General features: G+C 50.4%; 23 non-coding genes across 23 annotated transcripts; all 23 read right to left on the bottom strand.

Annotated features, from left to right (window-relative positions):
- Positions 1 to 221: 221 nt before the first annotated feature.
- Positions 222 to 294, bottom strand: Trnaa-ugc (transfer RNA alanine (anticodon UGC)). Its single transcript has one exon. It is a non-coding gene; the product is annotated as a tRNA-Ala (tRNA).
- A 1063-nt stretch (positions 295 to 1357) lies between these two features.
- Trnaa-agc (transfer RNA alanine (anticodon AGC)) lies at positions 1358 to 1430 on the bottom strand. Its single transcript has one exon. It is a non-coding gene; the product is annotated as a tRNA-Ala (tRNA).
- Positions 1431 to 1853: 423 nt separating this feature from the next.
- On the bottom strand, positions 1854 to 1926 carry Trnaa-ugc (transfer RNA alanine (anticodon UGC)). Its single transcript has one exon. It is a non-coding gene; the product is annotated as a tRNA-Ala (tRNA).
- A 1063-nt stretch (positions 1927 to 2989) lies between these two features.
- Positions 2990 to 3062, bottom strand: Trnaa-agc (transfer RNA alanine (anticodon AGC)). Its single transcript has one exon. It is a non-coding gene; the product is annotated as a tRNA-Ala (tRNA).
- A 423-nt stretch (positions 3063 to 3485) lies between these two features.
- Trnaa-ugc (transfer RNA alanine (anticodon UGC)) lies at positions 3486 to 3558 on the bottom strand. Its single transcript has one exon. It is a non-coding gene; the product is annotated as a tRNA-Ala (tRNA).
- Positions 3559 to 4621: 1063 nt separating this feature from the next.
- On the bottom strand, positions 4622 to 4694 carry Trnaa-agc (transfer RNA alanine (anticodon AGC)). The gene has a single exon. It is a non-coding gene; the product is annotated as a tRNA-Ala (tRNA).
- A 423-nt stretch (positions 4695 to 5117) lies between these two features.
- Positions 5118 to 5190, bottom strand: Trnaa-ugc (transfer RNA alanine (anticodon UGC)). The gene has a single exon. It is a non-coding gene; the product is annotated as a tRNA-Ala (tRNA).
- Positions 5191 to 6253: 1063 nt separating this feature from the next.
- On the bottom strand, positions 6254 to 6326 carry Trnaa-agc (transfer RNA alanine (anticodon AGC)). The gene has a single exon. It is a non-coding gene; the product is annotated as a tRNA-Ala (tRNA).
- A 423-nt stretch (positions 6327 to 6749) lies between these two features.
- On the bottom strand, positions 6750 to 6822 carry Trnaa-ugc (transfer RNA alanine (anticodon UGC)). The gene has a single exon. It is a non-coding gene; the product is annotated as a tRNA-Ala (tRNA).
- Positions 6823 to 7896: 1074 nt separating this feature from the next.
- Trnaa-agc (transfer RNA alanine (anticodon AGC)) lies at positions 7897 to 7969 on the bottom strand. The gene has a single exon. It is a non-coding gene; the product is annotated as a tRNA-Ala (tRNA).
- Positions 7970 to 8392: 423 nt separating this feature from the next.
- Trnaa-ugc (transfer RNA alanine (anticodon UGC)) lies at positions 8393 to 8465 on the bottom strand. Its single transcript has one exon. It is a non-coding gene; the product is annotated as a tRNA-Ala (tRNA).
- Positions 8466 to 9528: 1063 nt separating this feature from the next.
- Positions 9529 to 9601, bottom strand: Trnaa-agc (transfer RNA alanine (anticodon AGC)). Its single transcript has one exon. It is a non-coding gene; the product is annotated as a tRNA-Ala (tRNA).
- Positions 9602 to 10024: 423 nt separating this feature from the next.
- On the bottom strand, positions 10025 to 10097 carry Trnaa-ugc (transfer RNA alanine (anticodon UGC)). Its single transcript has one exon. It is a non-coding gene; the product is annotated as a tRNA-Ala (tRNA).
- Positions 10098 to 11160: 1063 nt separating this feature from the next.
- Positions 11161 to 11233, bottom strand: Trnaa-agc (transfer RNA alanine (anticodon AGC)). The gene has a single exon. It is a non-coding gene; the product is annotated as a tRNA-Ala (tRNA).
- Positions 11234 to 11656: 423 nt separating this feature from the next.
- On the bottom strand, positions 11657 to 11729 carry Trnaa-ugc (transfer RNA alanine (anticodon UGC)). The gene has a single exon. It is a non-coding gene; the product is annotated as a tRNA-Ala (tRNA).
- A 1063-nt stretch (positions 11730 to 12792) lies between these two features.
- Trnaa-agc (transfer RNA alanine (anticodon AGC)) lies at positions 12793 to 12865 on the bottom strand. Its single transcript has one exon. It is a non-coding gene; the product is annotated as a tRNA-Ala (tRNA).
- Positions 12866 to 13288: 423 nt separating this feature from the next.
- Trnaa-ugc (transfer RNA alanine (anticodon UGC)) lies at positions 13289 to 13361 on the bottom strand. Its single transcript has one exon. It is a non-coding gene; the product is annotated as a tRNA-Ala (tRNA).
- Positions 13362 to 14791: 1430 nt separating this feature from the next.
- Positions 14792 to 14864, bottom strand: Trnaa-agc (transfer RNA alanine (anticodon AGC)). The gene has a single exon. It is a non-coding gene; the product is annotated as a tRNA-Ala (tRNA).
- A 423-nt stretch (positions 14865 to 15287) lies between these two features.
- Positions 15288 to 15360, bottom strand: Trnaa-ugc (transfer RNA alanine (anticodon UGC)). The gene has a single exon. It is a non-coding gene; the product is annotated as a tRNA-Ala (tRNA).
- Positions 15361 to 16423: 1063 nt separating this feature from the next.
- On the bottom strand, positions 16424 to 16496 carry Trnaa-agc (transfer RNA alanine (anticodon AGC)). Its single transcript has one exon. It is a non-coding gene; the product is annotated as a tRNA-Ala (tRNA).
- Positions 16497 to 16919: 423 nt separating this feature from the next.
- Positions 16920 to 16992, bottom strand: Trnaa-ugc (transfer RNA alanine (anticodon UGC)). The gene has a single exon. It is a non-coding gene; the product is annotated as a tRNA-Ala (tRNA).
- Positions 16993 to 18066: 1074 nt separating this feature from the next.
- Trnaa-agc (transfer RNA alanine (anticodon AGC)) lies at positions 18067 to 18139 on the bottom strand. The gene has a single exon. It is a non-coding gene; the product is annotated as a tRNA-Ala (tRNA).
- A 423-nt stretch (positions 18140 to 18562) lies between these two features.
- Trnaa-ugc (transfer RNA alanine (anticodon UGC)) lies at positions 18563 to 18635 on the bottom strand. Its single transcript has one exon. It is a non-coding gene; the product is annotated as a tRNA-Ala (tRNA).
- Between the last annotated feature and the right edge of the window lie 280 nt (positions 18636 to 18915).

Genomic DNA, 18915 nt, shown 5'->3' with positions numbered 1-18915 from the left:
CGGACGTGTTGTCCACTCTCTAGACTTCATTGAGGTTAGGCCGTTATACCTAAGACAGATTTGCAGTCGATGACACCTCGACAACAGCCGGTCCTCACATTTACGTCTTGCTCTCCTTACGTCAGTATACATCATATGAGTCTGTGACGCTGGCTTTGCAACATCTTGCGTGTCTTTAGGCTCGCCGCGACCAACACTTACCATGCACTGTCCACAAAACATGGAGGCGCCTGGGCTTGAACCCGGGACCTTTCACATGCAAAGCGAACGCTCTACCAACTGAGCTACGCCCCCAAGCGCAACAGAGCTGCGCTGTTTTCCTTTCTTTGCTACTCTGAAGTGCACGGACCTGATGGTTGGTTGGTTTGTAGGGGTAAAGGGACCAGTGTACAAAGGCGTGGTCACGTTCATATACACATGAGTTCCAAGTAGTTTCGATGTTCTGGTGTTACGACTACAAATTCCGTCTGTATTTAACGTCTTAAATTGAAAGGACTGTCGACTGATGACCACAGCAGTTGAGACCCATAGTGCTCAGAGCCATTTCTCGAAAGGACAGTCACAAATTGCTCCGTTTTCACTCCTTGTCGGCAATCACACCGCGCCTCAGGTAACAAGCACATCTGAAGCCCCATTGTGCACTCGACTGTTCATGCCAACTCACTGCCTCGCACTTTACTACTGTGTACCACTCTTGTCGTCCAACTGCAAAAGACTGGGCCACAACACGTTTCGGCGTCTCCATTGCACTGCGCAAACTACGAAACGCTCCCCAAACATGGCACTCACCAATGCAGACGACTTTTCCGACTTTACACGACGCTCACGCTAGTGACAGCCTTATTTAGAGCTTGACGTCGCGCCCAAGCGAGTGAGCACATTTCGCCTACGGCTTAGGCCGCCCACCTAGTGTGGCTGCTCGGTGTCTGCAGGCAGCGAGGGGCTGCAACCTTCCCGTGTTCGCGCCTATGTCACCTCTGCTTGCTTGTCAGAGACAGAGTATCGCAAAACATACAACTCACTCCATGAATTGATTGCTACGGCATCTGTCATCAGCAGTCACAACTAGCAACACCAGTAGCAGCCGACTGCACGTAAAGAATGGGAATGTGCAGTGGGATTTTTGTGAACTCGGCGCAAGGCAGATCTTTCCGACATAGGTTTGAGAATCTTAAGGGAGGACTTGTACTGTTTCTAAATTCAGTGTAGCGGTGGGAGGAGGGTGCTTCTTGCGCGTAACAGTACGCTTGCCAATTGTGGCTGCTAATCGTTCGCTCGTATCTGCCTTGACACATTCGCTGGCTGTGAATTATTCCACTTGCATGGCAGTGTGGACATGTTGGTGTGTTAAAAATTCTGGAGGCGCTGGGTATCGATCCCAGTACCTCTCGCATGCTAAGCGAGCGCTCTACCATCTGAGCTACGCCCCCTGATGACAAATAGTGCTACATACAACCATATCAATACCACAGACCCTTGCACTCTCATTATTCCGCAGACAAACACTACTCTCAATGTGGCCGCGAGGGTGTCTTTCAGGTTTTCTGCATTCTGTATCGAATCGTAGTTGGCCAAAATTAAAGTGGCACGCACAACGTCGAAAATAGCGTTCGGCCACCACTCTGAGTAAGACGGACGTGTTGTCCACTCTCTAGACTTCATTGAGGTTAGGCCGTTATACCTAAGACAGATTTGCAGTCGATGACACCTCGACAACAGCCGGTCCTCACATTTACGTCTTGCTCTCCTTACGTCAGTATACATCATATGAGTCTGTGACGCTGGCTTTGCAACATCTTGCGTGTCTTTAGGCTCGCCGCGACCAACACTTACCATGCACTGTCCACAAAACATGGAGGCGCCTGGGCTTGAACCCGGGACCTTTCACATGCAAAGCGAACGCTCTACCAACTGAGCTACGCCCCCAAGCGCAACAGAGCTGCGCTGTTTTCCTTTCTTTGCTACTCTGAAGTGCACGGACCTGATGGTTGGTTGGTTTGTAGGGGTAAAGGGACCAGTGTACAAAGGCGTGGTCACGTTCATATACACATGAGTTCCAAGTAGTTTCGATGTTCTGGTGTTACGACTACAAATTCCGTCTGTATTTAACGTCTTAAATTGAAAGGACTGTCGACTGATGACCACAGCAGTTGAGACCCATAGTGCTCAGAGCCATTTCTCGAAAGGACAGTCACAAATTGCTCCGTTTTCACTCCTTGTCGGCAATCACACCGCGCCTCAGGTAACAAGCACATCTGAAGCCCCATTGTGCACTCGACTGTTCATGCCAACTCACTGCCTCGCACTTTACTACTGTGTACCACTCTTGTCGTCCAACTGCAAAAGACTGGGCCACAACACGTTTCGGCGTCTCCATTGCACTGCGCAAACTACGAAACGCTCCCCAAACATGGCACTCACCAATGCAGACGACTTTTCCGACTTTACACGACGCTCACGCTAGTGACAGCCTTATTTAGAGCTTGACGTCGCGCCCAAGCGAGTGAGCACATTTCGCCTACGGCTTAGGCCGCCCACCTAGTGTGGCTGCTCGGTGTCTGCAGGCAGCGAGGGGCTGCAACCTTCCCGTGTTCGCGCCTATGTCACCTCTGCTTGCTTGTCAGAGACAGAGTATCGCAAAACATACAACTCACTCCATGAATTGATTGCTACGGCATCTGTCATCAGCAGTCACAACTAGCAACACCAGTAGCAGCCGACTGCACGTAAAGAATGGGAATGTGCAGTGGGATTTTTGTGAACTCGGCGCAAGGCAGATCTTTCCGACATAGGTTTGAGAATCTTAAGGGAGGACTTGTACTGTTTCTAAATTCAGTGTAGCGGTGGGAGGAGGGTGCTTCTTGCGCGTAACAGTACGCTTGCCAATTGTGGCTGCTAATCGTTCGCTCGTATCTGCCTTGACACATTCGCTGGCTGTGAATTATTCCACTTGCATGGCAGTGTGGACATGTTGGTGTGTTAAAAATTCTGGAGGCGCTGGGTATCGATCCCAGTACCTCTCGCATGCTAAGCGAGCGCTCTACCATCTGAGCTACGCCCCCTGATGACAAATAGTGCTACATACAACCATATCAATACCACAGACCCTTGCACTCTCATTATTCCGCAGACAAACACTACTCTCAATGTGGCCGCGAGGGTGTCTTTCAGGTTTTCTGCATTCTGTATCGAATCGTAGTTGGCCAAAATTAAAGTGGCACGCACAACGTCGAAAATAGCGTTCGGCCACCACTCTGAGTAAGACGGACGTGTTGTCCACTCTCTAGACTTCATTGAGGTTAGGCCGTTATACCTAAGACAGATTTGCAGTCGATGACACCTCGACAACAGCCGGTCCTCACATTTACGTCTTGCTCTCCTTACGTCAGTATACATCATATGAGTCTGTGACGCTGGCTTTGCAACATCTTGCGTGTCTTTAGGCTCGCCGCGACCAACACTTACCATGCACTGTCCACAAAACATGGAGGCGCCGGGGCTTGAACCCGGGACCTTTCACATGCAAAGCGAACGCTCTACCAACTGAGCTACGCCCCCAAGCGCAACAGAGCTGCGCTGTTTTCCTTTCTTTGCTACTCTGAAGTGCACGGACCTGATGGTTGGTTGGTTTGTAGGGGTGAAGGGACCAGTGTACAAAGGCGTGGTCACGTTCATATACACATGAGTTCCAAGTAGTTTCGATGTTCTGGTGTTACGACTACAAATTCCGTCTGTATTTAACGTCTTAAATTGAAAGGACTGTCGACTGATGACCACAGCAGTTGAGACCCATAGTGCTCAGAGCCATTTCTCGAAAGGACAGTCACAAATTGCTCCGTTTTCACTCCTTGTCGGCAATCACACCGCGCCTCAGGTAACAAGCACATCTGAAGCCCCATTGTGCACTCGACTGTTCATGCCAACTCACTGCCTCGCACTTTACTACTGTGTACCACTCTTGTCGTCCAACTGCAAAAGACTGGGCCACAACACGTTTCGGCGTCTCCATTGCACTGCGCAAACTACGAAACGCTCCCCAAACATGGCACTCACCAATGCAGACGACTTTTCCGACTTTACACGACGCTCACGCTAGTGACAGCCTTATTTAGAGCTTGACGTCGCGCCCAAGCGAGTGAGCACATTTCGCCTACGGCTTAGGCCGCCCACCTAGTGTGGCTGCTCGGTGTCTGCAGGCAGCGAGGGGCTGCAACCTTCCCGTGTTCGCGCCTATGTCACCTCTGCTTGCTTGTCAGAGACAGAGTATCGCAAAACATACAACTCACTCCATGAATTGATTGCTACGGCATCTGTCATCAGCAGTCACAACTAGCAACACCAGTAGCAGCCGACTGCACGTAAAGAATGGGAATGTGCAGTGGGATTTTTGTGAACTCGGCGCAAGGCAGATCTTTCCGACATAGGTTTGAGAATCTTAAGGGAGGACTTGTACTGTTTCTAAATTCAGTGTAGCGGTGGGAGGAGGGTGCTTCTTGCGCGTAACAGTACGCTTGCCAATTGTGGCTGCTAATCGTTCGCTCGTATCTGCCTTGACACATTCGCTGGCTGTGAATTATTCCACTTGCATGGCAGTGTGGACATGTTGGTGTGTTAAAAATTCTGGAGGCGCTGGGTATCGATCCCAGTACCTCTCGCATGCTAAGCGAGCGCTCTACCATCTGAGCTACGCCCCCTGATGACAAATAGTGCTACATACAACCATATCAATACCACAGACCCTTGCACTCTCATTATTCCGCAGACAAACACTACTCTCAATGTGGCCGCGAGGGTGTCTTTCAGGTTTTCTGCATTCTGTATCGAATCGTAGTTGGCCAAAATTAAAGTGGCACGCACAACGTCGAAAATAGCGTTCGGCCACCACTCTGAGTAAGACGGACGTGTTGTCCACTCTCTAGACTTCATTGAGGTTAGGCCGTTATACCTAAGACAGATTTGCAGTCGATGACACCTCGACAACAGCCGGTCCTCACATTTACGTCTTGCTCTCCTTACGTCAGTATACATCATATGAGTCTGTGACGCTGGCTTTGCAACATCTTGCGTGTCTTTAGGCTCGCCGCGACCAACACTTACCATGCACTGTCCACAAAACATGGAGGCGCCGGGGCTTGAACCCGGGACCTTTCACATGCAAAGCGAACGCTCTACCAACTGAGCTACGCCCCCAAGCGCAACAGAGCTGCGCTGTTTTCCTTTCTTTGCTACTCTGAAGTGCACGGACCTGATGGTTGGTTGGTTTGTAGGGGTGAAGGGACCAGTGTACAAAGGCGTGGTCACGTTCATATACACATGAGTTCCAAGTAGTTTCGATGTTCTGGTGTTACGACTACAAATTCCGTCTGTATTTAACGTCTTAAATTGAAAGGACTGTCGACTGATGACCACAGCAGTTGAGACCCATAGTGCTCAGAGCCATTTCTCGAAAGGACAGTCACAAATTGCTCCGTTTTCACTCCTTGTCGGCAATCACACCGCGCCTCAGGTAACAAGCACATCTGAAGCCCCATTGTGCACTCGACTGTTCATGCCAACTCACTGCCTCGCACTTTACTACTGTGTACCACTCTTGTCGTCCAACTGCAAAAGACTGGGCCACAACACGTTTCGGCGTCTCCATTGCACTGCGCAAACTACGAAACGCTCCCCAAACATGGCACTCACCAATGCAGACGACTTTTCCGACTTTACACGACGCTCACGCTAGTGACAGCCTTATTTAGAGCTTGACGTCGCGCCCAAGCGAGTGAGCACATTTCGCCTACGGCTTAGGCCGCCCACCTAGTGTGGCTGCTCGGTGTCTGCAGGCAGCGAGGGGCTGCAACCTTCCCGTGTTCGCGCCTATGTCACCTCTGCTTGCTTGTCAGAGACAGAGTATCGCAAAACATACAACTCACTCCATGAATTGATTGCTACGGCATCTGTCATCAGCAGTCACAACTAGCAACACCAGTAGCAGCCGACTGCACGTAAAGAATGGGAATGTGCAGTGGGATTTTTGTGAACTCGGCGCAAGGCAGATCTTTCCGACATAGGTTTGAGAATCTTAAGGGAGGACTTGTACTGTTTCTAAATTCAGTGTAGCGGTGGGAGGAGGGTGCTTCTTGCGCGTAACAGTACGCTTGCCAATTGTGGCTGCTAATCGTTCGCTCGTATCTGCCTTGACACATTCGCTGGCTGTGAATTATTCCACTTGCATGGCAGTGTGGACATGTTGGTGTGTTAAAAATTCTGGAGGCGCTGGGTATCGATCCCAGTACCTCTCGCATGCTAAGCGAGCGCTCTACCATCTGAGCTACGCCCCCTGATGACAAATAGTGCTACATACAACCATATCAATACCACAGACCCTTGCACTCTCATTATTCCGCAGACAAACACTACTCTCAATGTGGCCGCGAGGGTGTCTTTCAGGTTTTCTGCATTCTGTATCGAATCGTAGTTGGCCAAAATTAAAGTGGCACGCACAACGTCGAAAATAGCGTTCGGCCACCACTCTGAGTAAGACGGACGTGTTGTCCACTCTCTAGACTTCATTGAGGTTAGGCCGTTATACCTAAGACAGATTTGCAGTCGATGACACCTCGACAACAGCCGGTCCTCACATTTACGTCTTGCTCTCCTTACGTCAGTATACATCATATGAGTCTGTGACGCTGGCTTTGCAACATCTTGCGTGTCTTTAGGCTCGCCGCGACCAACACTTACCATGCACTGTCCACAAAACATGGAGGCGCCGGGGCTTGAACCCGGGACCTTTCACATGCAAAGCGAACGCTCTACCAACTGAGCTACGCCCCCAAGCGCAACAGAGCTGCGCTGTTTTCCTTTCTTTGCTACTCTGAAGTGCACGGACCTGATGGTTGGTTGGTTTGTAGGGGTGAAGGGACCAGTGTACAAAGGCGTGGTCACGTTCATATACACATGAGTTCCAAGTAGTTTCGATGTTCTGGTGTTACGACTACAAATTCCGTCTGTATTTAACGTCTTAAATTGAAAGGACTGTCGACTGATGACCACAGCAGTTGAGACCCATAGTGCTCAGAGCCATTTCTCGAAAGGACAGTCACAAATTGCTCCGTTTTCACTCCTTGTCGGCAATCACACCGCGCCTCAGGTAACAAGCACATCTGAAGCCCCATTGTGCACTCGACTGTTCATGCCAACTCACTGCCTCGCACTTTACTACTGTGTACCACTCTTGTCGTCCAACTGCAAAAGACTGGGCCACAACACGTTTCCGCGTCTCCATTGCACTGCGCAAACTACGAAACGCTCCCCAAACATGGCACTCACCAATGCAGACGACTTTTCCGACTTTACACGACGCTCACGCAACGCTCACGCTAGTGACAGCCTTATTTAGAGCTTGACGTCGCGCCCAAGCGAGTGAGCACATTTCGCCTACGGCTTAGGCCGCCCACCTAGTGTGGCTGCTCGGTGTCTGCAGGCAGCGAGGGGCTGCAACCTTCCCGTGTTCGCGCCTATGTCACCTCTGCTTGCTTGTCAGAGACAGAGTATCGCAAAACATACAACTCACTCCATGAATTGATTGCTACGGCATCTGTCATCAGCAGTCACAACTAGCAACACCAGTAGCAGCCGACTGCACGTAAAGAATGGGAATGTGCAGTGGGATTTTTGTGAACTCGGCGCAAGGCAGATCTTTCCGACATAGGTTTGAGAATCTTAAGGGAGGACTTGTACTGTTTCTAAATTCAGTGTAGCGGTGGGAGGAGGGTGCTTCTTGCGCGTAACAGTACGCTTGCCAATTGTGGCTGCTAATCGTTCGCTCGTATCTGCCTTGACACATTCGCTGGCTGTGAATTATTCCACTTGCATGGCAGTGTGGACATGTTGGTGTGTTAAAAATTCTGGAGGCGCTGGGTATCGATCCCAGTACCTCTCGCATGCTAAGCGAGCGCTCTACCATCTGAGCTACGCCCCCTGATGACAAATAGTGCTACATACAACCATATCAATACCACAGACCCTTGCACTCTCATTATTCCGCAGACAAACACTACTCTCAATGTGGCCGCGAGGGTGTCTTTCAGGTTTTCTGCATTCTGTATCGAATCGTAGTTGGCCAAAATTAAAGTGGCACGCACAACGTCGAAAATAGCGTTCGGCCACCACTCTGAGTAAGACGGACGTGTTGTCCACTCTCTAGACTTCATTGAGGTTAGGCCGTTATACCTAAGACAGATTTGCAGTCGATGACACCTCGACAACAGCCGGTCCTCACATTTACGTCTTGCTCTCCTTACGTCAGTATACATCATATGAGTCTGTGACGCTGGCTTTGCAACATCTTGCGTGTCTTTAGGCTCGCCGCGACCAACACTTACCATGCACTGTCCACAAAACATGGAGGCGCCTGGGCTTGAACCCGGGACCTTTCACATGCAAAGCGAACGCTCTACCAACTGAGCTACGCCCCCAAGCGCAACAGAGCTGCGCTGTTTTCCTTTCTTTGCTACTCTGAAGTGCACGGACCTGATGGTTGGTTGGTTTGTAGGGGTAAAGGGACCAGTGTACAAAGGCGTGGTCACGTTCATATACACATGAGTTCCAAGTAGTTTCGATGTTCTGGTGTTACGACTACAAATTCCGTCTGTATTTAACGTCTTAAATTGAAAGGACTGTCGACTGATGACCACAGCAGTTGAGACCCATAGTGCTCAGAGCCATTTCTCGAAAGGACAGTCACAAATTGCTCCGTTTTCACTCCTTGTCGGCAATCACACCGCGCCTCAGGTAACAAGCACATCTGAAGCCCCATTGTGCACTCGACTGTTCATGCCAACTCACTGCCTCGCACTTTACTACTGTGTACCACTCTTGTCGTCCAACTGCAAAAGACTGGGCCACAACACGTTTCGGCGTCTCCATTGCACTGCGCAAACTACGAAACGCTCCCCAAACATGGCACTCACCAATGCAGACGACTTTTCCGACTTTACACGACGCTCACGCTAGTGACAGCCTTATTTAGAGCTTGACGTCGCGCCCAAGCGAGTGAGCACATTTCGCCTACGGCTTAGGCCGCCCACCTAGTGTGGCTGCTCGGTGTCTGCAGGCAGCGAGGGGCTGCAACCTTCCCGTGTTCGCGCCTATGTCACCTCTGCTTGCTTGTCAGAGACAGAGTATCGCAAAACATACAACTCACTCCATGAATTGATTGCTACGGCATCTGTCATCAGCAGTCACAACTAGCAACACCAGTAGCAGCCGACTGCACGTAAAGAATGGGAATGTGCAGTGGGATTTTTGTGAACTCGGCGCAAGGCAGATCTTTCCGACATAGGTTTGAGAATCTTAAGGGAGGACTTGTACTGTTTCTAAATTCAGTGTAGCGGTGGGAGGAGGGTGCTTCTTGCGCGTAACAGTACGCTTGCCAATTGTGGCTGCTAATCGTTCGCTCGTATCTGCCTTGACACATTCGCTGGCTGTGAATTATTCCACTTGCATGGCAGTGTGGACATGTTGGTGTGTTAAAAATTCTGGAGGCGCTGGGTATCGATCCCAGTACCTCTCGCATGCTAAGCGAGCGCTCTACCATCTGAGCTACGCCCCCTGATGACAAATAGTGCTACATACAACCATATCAATACCACAGACCCTTGCACTCTCATTATTCCGCAGACAAACACTACTCTCAATGTGGCCGCGAGGGTGTCTTTCAGGTTTTCTGCATTCTGTATCGAATCGTAGTTGGCCAAAATTAAAGTGGCACGCACAACGTCGAAAATAGCGTTCGGCCACCACTCTGAGTAAGACGGACGTGTTGTCCACTCTCTAGACTTCATTGAGGTTAGGCCGTTATACCTAAGACAGATTTGCAGTCGATGACACCTCGACAACAGCCGGTCCTCACATTTACGTCTTGCTCTCCTTACGTCAGTATACATCATATGAGTCTGTGACGCTGGCTTTGCAACATCTTGCGTGTCTTTAGGCTCGCCGCGACCAACACTTACCATGCACTGTCCACAAAACATGGAGGCGCCTGGGCTTGAACCCGGGACCTTTCACATGCAAAGCGAACGCTCTACCAACTGAGCTACGCCCCCAAGCGCAACAGAGCTGCGCTGTTTTCCTTTCTTTGCTACTCTGAAGTGCACGGACCTGATGGTTGGTTGGTTTGTAGGGGTAAAGGGACCAGTGTACAAAGGCGTGGTCACGTTCATATACACATGAGTTCCAAGTAGTTTCGATGTTCTGGTGTTACGACTACAAATTCCGTCTGTATTTAACGTCTTAAATTGAAAGGACTGTCGACTGATGACCACAGCAGTTGAGACCCATAGTGCTCAGAGCCATTTCTCGAAAGGACAGTCACAAATTGCTCCGTTTTCACTCCTTGTCGGCAATCACACCGCGCCTCAGGTAACAAGCACATCTGAAGCCCCATTGTGCACTCGACTGTTCATGCCAACTCACTGCCTCGCACTTTACTACTGTGTACCACTCTTGTCGTCCAACTGCAAAAGACTGGGCCACAACACGTTTCGGCGTCTCCATTGCACTGCGCAAACTACGAAACGCTCCCCAAACATGGCACTCACCAATGCAGACGACTTTTCCGACTTTACACGACGCTCACGCTAGTGACAGCCTTATTTAGAGCTTGACGTCGCGCCCAAGCGAGTGAGCACATTTCGCCTACGGCTTAGGCCGCCCACCTAGTGTGGCTGCTCGGTGTCTGCAGGCAGCGAGGGGCTGCAACCTTCCCGTGTTCGCGCCTATGTCACCTCTGCTTGCTTGTCAGAGACAGAGTATCGCAAAACATACAACTCACTCCATGAATTGATTGCTACGGCATCTGTCATCAGCAGTCACAACTAGCAACACCAGTAGCAGCCGACTGCACGTAAAGAATGGGAATGTGCAGTGGGATTTTTGTGAACTCGGCGCAAGGCAGATCTTTCCGACATAGGTTTGAGAATCTTAAGGGAGGACTTGTACTGTTTCTAAATTCAGTGTAGCGGTGGGAGGAGGGTGCTTCTTGCGCGTAACAGTACGCTTGCCAATTGTGGCTGCTAATCGTTCGCTCGTATCTGCCTTGACACATTCGCTGGCTGTGAATTATTCCACTTGCATGGCAGTGTGGACATGTTGGTGTGTTAAAAATTCTGGAGGCGCTGGGTATCGATCCCAGTACCTCTCGCATGCTAAGCGAGCGCTCTACCATCTGAGCTACGCCCCCTGATGACAAATAGTGCTACATACAACCATATCAATACCACAGACCCTTGCACTCTCATTATTCCGCAGACAAACACTACTCTCAATGTGGCCGCGAGGGTGTCTTTCAGGTTTTCTGCATTCTGTATCGAATCGTAGTTGGCCAAAATTAAAGTGGCACGCACAACGTCGAAAATAGCGTTCGGCCACCACTCTGAGTAAGACGGACGTGTTGTCCACTCTCTAGACTTCATTGAGGTTAGGCCGTTATACCTAAGACAGATTTGCAGTCGATGACACCTCGACAACAGCCGGTCCTCACATTTACGTCTTGCTCTCCTTACGTCAGTATACATCATATGAGTCTGTGACGCTGGCTTTGCAACATCTTGCGTGTCTTTAGGCTCGCCGCGACCAACACTTACCATGCACTGTCCACAAAACATGGAGGCGCCGGGGCTTGAACCCGGGACCTTTCACATGCAAAGCGAACGCTCTACCAACTGAGCTACGCCCCCAAGCGCAACAGAGCTGCGCTGTTTTCCTTTCTTTGCTACTCTGAAGTGCACGGACCTGATGGTTGGTTGGTTTGTAGGGGTGAAGGGACCAGTGTACAAAGGCGTGGTCACGTTCATATACACATGAGTTCCAAGTAGTTTCGATGTTCTGGTGTTACGACTACAAATTCCGTCTGTATTTAACGTCTTAAATTGAAAGGACTGTCGACTGATGACCACAGCAGTTGAGACCCATAGTGCTCAGAGCCATTTCTCGAAAGGACAGTCACAAATTGCTCCGTTTTCACTCCTTGTCGGCAATCACACCGCGCCTCAGGTAACAAGCACATCTGAAGCCCCATTGTGCACTCGACTGTTCATGCCAACTCACTGCCTCGCACTTTACTACTGTGTACCACTCTTGTCGTCCAACTGCAAAAGACTGGGCCACAACACGTTTCCGCGTCTCCATTGCACTGCGCAAACTACGAAACGCTCCCCAAACATGGCACTCACCAATGCAGACGACTTTTCCGACTTTACACGACGCTCACGCTAGTGACAGCCTTATTTAGAGCTTGACGTCGCGCCCAAGCGAGTGAGCACATTTCGCCTACGGCTTAGGCCGCCCACCTAGTGTGGCTGCTCGGTGTCTGCAGGCAGCGAGGGGCTGCAACCTTCCCGTGTTCGCGCCTATGTCACCTCTGCTTGCTTGTCAGAGACAGAGTATCGCAAAACATACAACTCACTCCATGAATTGATTGCTACGGCATCTGTCATCAGCAGTCACAACTAGCAACACCAGTAGCAGCCGACTGCACGTAAAGAATGGGAATGTGCAGTGGGATTTTTGTGAACTCGGCGCAAGGCAGATCTTTCCGACATAGGTTTGAGAATCTTAAGGGAGGACTTGTACTGTTTCTAAATTCAGTGTAGCGGTGGGAGGAGGGTGCTTCTTGCGCGTAACAGTACGCTTGCCAATTGTGGCTGCTAATCGTTCGCTCGTATCTGCCTTGACACATTCGCTGGCTGTGAATTATTCCACTTGCATGGCAGTGTGGACATGTTGGTGTGTTAAAAATTCTGGAGGCGCTGGGTATCGATCCCAGTACCTCTCGCATGCTAAGCGAGCGCTCTACCATCTGAGCTACGCCCCCTGATGACAAATAGTGCTACATACAACCATATCAATACCACAGACCCTTGCACTCTCATTATTCCGCAGACAAACACTACTCTCAATGTGGCCGCGAGGGTGTCTTTCAGGTTTTCTGCATTCTGTATCGAATCGTAGTTGGCCAAAATTAAAGTGGCACGCACAACGTCGAAAATAGCGTTCGGCCACCACTCTGAGTAAGACGGACGTGTTGTCCACTCTCTAGACTTCATTGAGGTTAGGCCGTTATACCTAAGACAGATTTGCAGTCGATGACACCTCGACAACAGCCGGTCCTCACATTTACGTCTTGCTCTCCTTACGTCAGTATACATCATATGAGTCTGTGACGCTGGCTTTGCAACATCTTGCGTGTCTTTAGGCTCGCCGCGACCAACACTTACCATGCACTGTCCACAAAACATGGAGGCGCCGGGGCTTGAACCCGGGACCTTTCACATGCAAAGCGAACGCTCTACCAACTGAGCTACGCCCCCAAGCGCAACAGAGCTGCGCTGTTTTCCTTTCTTTGCTACTCTGAAGTGCACGGACATGATGGTTGGTTGGTTTGTAGGGGTGAAGGGACCAGTGTACAAAGGCGTGGTCACGTTCATATACACATGAGTTCCAAGTAGTTTCGATGTTCTGGTGTTACGACTACAAATTCCGTCTGTATTTAACGTCTTAAATTGAAAGGACTGTCGACTGATGACCACAGCAGTTGAGACCCATAGTGCTCAGAGCCATTTCTCGAAAGGACAGTCACAAATTGCTCCGTTTTCACTCCTTGTCGGCAATCACACCGCGCCTCAGGTAACAAGCACATCTGAAGCCCCATTGTGCACTCGACTGTTCATGCCAACTCACTGCCTCGCACTTTACTACTGTGTACCACTCTTGTCGTCCAACTGCAAAAGACTGGGCCACAACACGTTTCGGCGTCTCCATTGCACTGCGCAAACTACGAAACGCTCCCCAAACATGGCACTCACCAATGCAGACGACTTTTCCGACTTTACACGACGCTCACGCAACGCTCACGCTAGTGACAGCCTTATTTAGAGCTTGACGTCGCGCCCAAGCGAGTGAGCACATTTCGCCTACGGCTTAGGCCGCCCACCTAGTGTGGCTGCTCGGTGTCTGCAGGCAGCGAGGGGCTGCAACCTTCCCGTGTTCGCACATCTGAAGCCCCATTGTGCACTCGACTGTTCATGCCAACTCACTGCCTCGCACTTTACTACTGTGTACCACTCTTGTCGTCCAACTGCAAAAGACTGGGCCACAACACGTTTCCGCGTCTCCATTGCACTGCGCAAACTACGAAACGCTCCCCAAACATGGCACTCACCAATGCAGACGACTTTTCCGACTTTACACGACGCTCACGCAACGCTCACGCTAGTGACAGCCTTATTTAGAGCTTGACGTCGCGCCCAAGCGAGTGAGCACATTTCGCCTACGGCTTAGGCCGCCCACCTAGTGTGGCTGCTCGGTGTCTGCAGGCAGCGAGGGGCTGCAACCTTCCCGTGTTCGCGCCTATGTCACCTCTGCTTGCTTGTCAGAGACAGAGTATCGCAAAACATACAACTCACTCCATGAATTGATTGCTACGGCATCTGTCATCAGCAGTCACAACTAGCAACACCAGTAGCAGCCGACTGCACGTAAAGAATGGGAATGTGCAGTGGGATTTTTGTGAACTCGGCGCAAGGCAGATCTTTCCGACATAGGTTTGAGAATCTTAAGGGAGGACTTGTACTGTTTCTAAATTCAGTGTAGCGGTGGGAGGAGGGTGCTTCTTGCGCGTAACAGTACGCTTGCCAATTGTGGCTGCTAATCGTTCGCTCGTATCTGCCTTGACACATTCGCTGGCTGTGAATTATTCCACTTGCATGGCAGTGTGGACATGTTGGTGTGTTAAAAATTCTGGAGGCGCTGGGTATCGATCCCAGTACCTCTCGCATGCTAAGCGAGCGCTCTACCATCTGAGCTACGCCCCCTGATGACAAATAGTGCTACATACAACCATATCAATACCACAGACCCTTGCACTCTCATTATTCCGCAGACAAACACTACTCTCAATGTGGCCGCGAGGGTGTCTTTCAGGTTTTCTGCATTCTGTATCGAATCGTAGTTGGCCAAAATTAAAGTGGCACGCACAACGTCGAAAATAGCGTTCGGCCACCACTCTGAGTAAGACGGACGTGTTGTCCACTCTCTAGACTTCATTGAGGTTAGGCCGTTATACCTAAGACAGATTTGCAGTCGATGACACCTCGACAACAGCCGGTCCTCACATTTACGTCTTGCTCTCCTTACGTCAGTATACATCATATGAGTCTGTGACGCTGGCTTTGCAACATCTTGCGTGTCTTTAGGCTCGCCGCGACCAACACTTACCATGCACTGTCCACAAAACATGGAGGCGCCGGGGCTTGAACCCGGGACCTTTCACATGCAAAGCGAACGCTCTACCAACTGAGCTACGCCCCCAAGCGCAACAGAGCTGCGCTGTTTTCCTTTCTTTGCTACTCTGAAGTGCACGGACCTGATGGTTGGTTGGTTTGTAGGGGTGAAGGGACCAGTGTACAAAGGCGTGGTCACGTTCATATACACATGAGTTCCAAGTAGTTTCGATGTTCTGGTGTTACGACTACAAATTCCGTCTGTATTTAACGTCTTAAATTGAAAGGACTGTCGACTGATGACCACAGCAGTTGAGACCCATAGTGCTCAGAGCCATTTCTCGAAAGGACAGTCACAAATTGCTCCGTTTTCACTCCTTGTCGGCAATCACACCGCGCCTCAGGTAACAAGCACATCTGAAGCCCCATTGTGCACTCGACTGTTCATGCCAACTCACTGCCTCGCACTTTACTACTGTGTACCACTCTTGTCGTCCAACTGCAAAAGACTGGGCCACAACACGTTTCGGCGTCTCCATTGCACTGCGCAAACTACGAAACGCTCCCCAAACATGGCACTCACCAATGCAGACGACTTTTCCGACTTTACACGACGCTCACGCTAGTGACAGCCTTATTTAGAGCTTGACGTCGCGCCCAAGCGAGTGAGCACATTTCGCCTACGGCTTAGGCCGCCCACCTAGTGTGGCTGCTCGGTGTCTGCAGGCAGCGAGGGGCTGCAACCTTCCCGTGTTCGCGCCTATGTCACCTCTGCTTGCTTGTCAGAGACAGAGTATCGCAAAACATACAACTCACTCCATGAATTGATTGCTACGGCATCTGTCATCAGCAGTCACAACTAGCAACACCAGTAGCAGCCGACTGCACGTAAAGAATGGGAATGTGCAGTGGGATTTTTGTGAACTCGGCGCAAGGCAGATCTTTCCGACATAGGTTTGAGAATCTTAAGGGAGGACTTGTACTGTTTCTAAATTCAGTGTAGCGGTGGGAGGAGGGTGCTTCTTGCGCGTAACAGTACGCTTGCCAATTGTGGCTGCTAATCGTTCGCTCGTATCTGCCTTGACACATTCGCTGGCTGTGAATTATTCCACTTGCATGGCAGTGTGGACATGTTGGTGTGTTAAAAATTCTGGAGGCGCTGGGTATCGATCCCAGTACCTCTCGCATGCTAAGCGAGCGCTCTACCATCTGAGCTACGCCCCCTGATGACAAATAGTGCTACATACAACCATATCAATACCACAGACCCTTGCACTCTCATTATTCCGCAGACAAACACTACTCTCAATGTGGCCGCGAGGGTGTCTTTCAGGTTTTCTGCATTCTGTATCGAATCGTAGTTGGCCAAAATTAAAGTGGCACGCACAACGTCGAAAATAGCGTTCGGCCACCACTCTGAGTAAGACGGACGTGTTGTCCACTCTCTAGACTTCATTGAGGTTAGGCCGTTATACCTAAGACAGATTTGCAGTCGATGACACCTCGACAACAGCCGGTCCTCACATTTACGTCTTGCTCTCCTTACGTCAGTATACATCATATGAGTCTGTGACGCTGGCTTTGCAACATCTTGCGTGTCTTTAGGCTCGCCGCGACCAACACTTACCATGCACTGTCCACAAAACATGGAGGCGCCGGGGCTTGAACCCGGGACCTTTCACATGCAAAGCGAACGCTCTACCAACTGAGCTACGCCCCCAAGCGCAACAGAGCTGCGCTGTTTTCCTTTCTTTGCTACTCTGAAGTGCACGGACCTGATGGTTGGTTGGTTTGTAGGGGTGAAGGGACCAGTGTACAAAGGCGTGGTCACGTTCATATACACATGAGTTCCAAGTAGTTTCGATGTTCTGGTGTTACGACTACAAATTCCGTCTGTATTTAACGTCTTAAATTGAAAGGACTGTCGACTGATGACCACAGCAGTTGAGACCCATAGTGCTCAGAGCCATTTCTCGAAAGGACAGTCACAAATTGCTCCGTTTTCACTCCTTGTCGGCAATCACACCGCGCCTCAGGTAACAAGCACATCTGAAGCCCCATTGTGCACTCGACTGTTCATGCCAACTCACTGCCTCGCACTTTACTACTGTGTACCACTCTTGTCGTCCAACTGCAAAAGACTGGGCCACAACACGTTTCCGCGTCTCCATTGCACTGCGCAAACTACGAAACGCTCCCCAAACATGGCACTCACCAATGCAGACGACTTTTCCGACTTTACACGACGCTCACGCAACGCTCACGCTAGTGACAGCCTTATTTAGAGCTTGACGTCGCGCCCAAGCGAGTGAGCACATTTCGCCTACGGCTTAGGCCGCCCACCTAGTGTGGCTGCTCGGTGTCTGCAGGCAGCGAGGGGCTGCAACCTTCCCGTGTTCGCGCCTATGTCACCTCTGCTTGCTTGTCAGAGACAGAGTATCGCAAAACATACAACTCACTCCATGAATTGATTGCTACGGCATCTGTCATCAGCAGTCACAACTAGCAACACCAGTAGCAGCCGACTGCACGTAAAGAATGGGAATGTGCAGTGGGATTTTTGTGAACTCGGCGCAAGGCAGATCTTTCCGACATAGGTTTGAGAATCTTAAGGGAGGACTTGTACTGTTTCTAAATTCAGTGTAGCGGTGGGAGGAGGGTGCTTCTTGCGCGTAACAGTACGCTTGCCAATTGTGGCTGCTAATCGTTCGCTCGTATCTGCCTTGACACATTCGCTGGCTGTGAATTATTCCACTTGCATGGCAGTGTGGACATGTTGGTGTGTTAAAAATTCTGGAGGCGCTGGGTATCGATCCCAGTACCTCTCGCATGCTAAGCGAGCGCTCTACCATCTGAGCTACGCCCCCTGATGACAAATAGTGCTACATACAACCATATCAATACCACAGACCCTTGCACTCTCATTATTCCGCAGACAAACACTACTCTCAATGTGGCCGCGAGGGTGTCTTTCAGGTTTTCTGCATTCTGTATCGAATCGTAGTTGGCCAAAATTAAAGTGGCACGCACAACGTCGAAAATAGCGTTCGGCCACCACTCTGAGTAAGACGGACGTGTTGTCCACTCTCTAGACTTCATTGAGGTTAGGCCGTTATACCTAAGACAGATTTGCAGTCGATGACACCTCGACAACAGCCGGTCCTCACATTTACGTCTTGCTCTCCTTACGTCAGTATACATCATATGAGTCTGTGACGCTGGCTTTGCAACATCTTGCGTGTCTTTAGGCTCGCCGCGACCAACACTTACCATGCACTGTCCACAAAACATGGAGGCGCCGGGGCTTGAACCCGGGACCTTTCACATGCAAAGCGAACGCTCTACCAACTGAGCTACGCCCCCAAGCGCAACAGAGCTGCGCTGTTTTCCTTTCTTTGCTACTCTGAAGTGCACGGACCTGATGGTTGGTTGGTTTGTAGGGGTGAAGGGACCAGTGTACAAAGGCGTGGTCACGTTCATATACACATGAGTTCCAAGTAGTTTCGATGTTCTGGTGTTACGACTACAAATTCCGTCTGTATTTAACGTCTTAAATTGAAAGGACTGTCGACTGATGACCACAGCAGTTGAGACCCATAGTGCTCAGAGCCATTTCTCGAAAGGACAGTCACAAATTGCTCCG

This window comes from Schistocerca cancellata, chromosome 10, assembly GCF_023864275.1.
Source record: "Schistocerca cancellata isolate TAMUIC-IGC-003103 chromosome 10, iqSchCanc2.1, whole genome shotgun sequence".
Lineage (NCBI taxonomy): Eukaryota > Metazoa > Arthropoda > Insecta > Orthoptera > Acrididae > Schistocerca > Schistocerca cancellata.
This window is presented reverse-complemented; position numbering and strand designations above follow the sequence as displayed.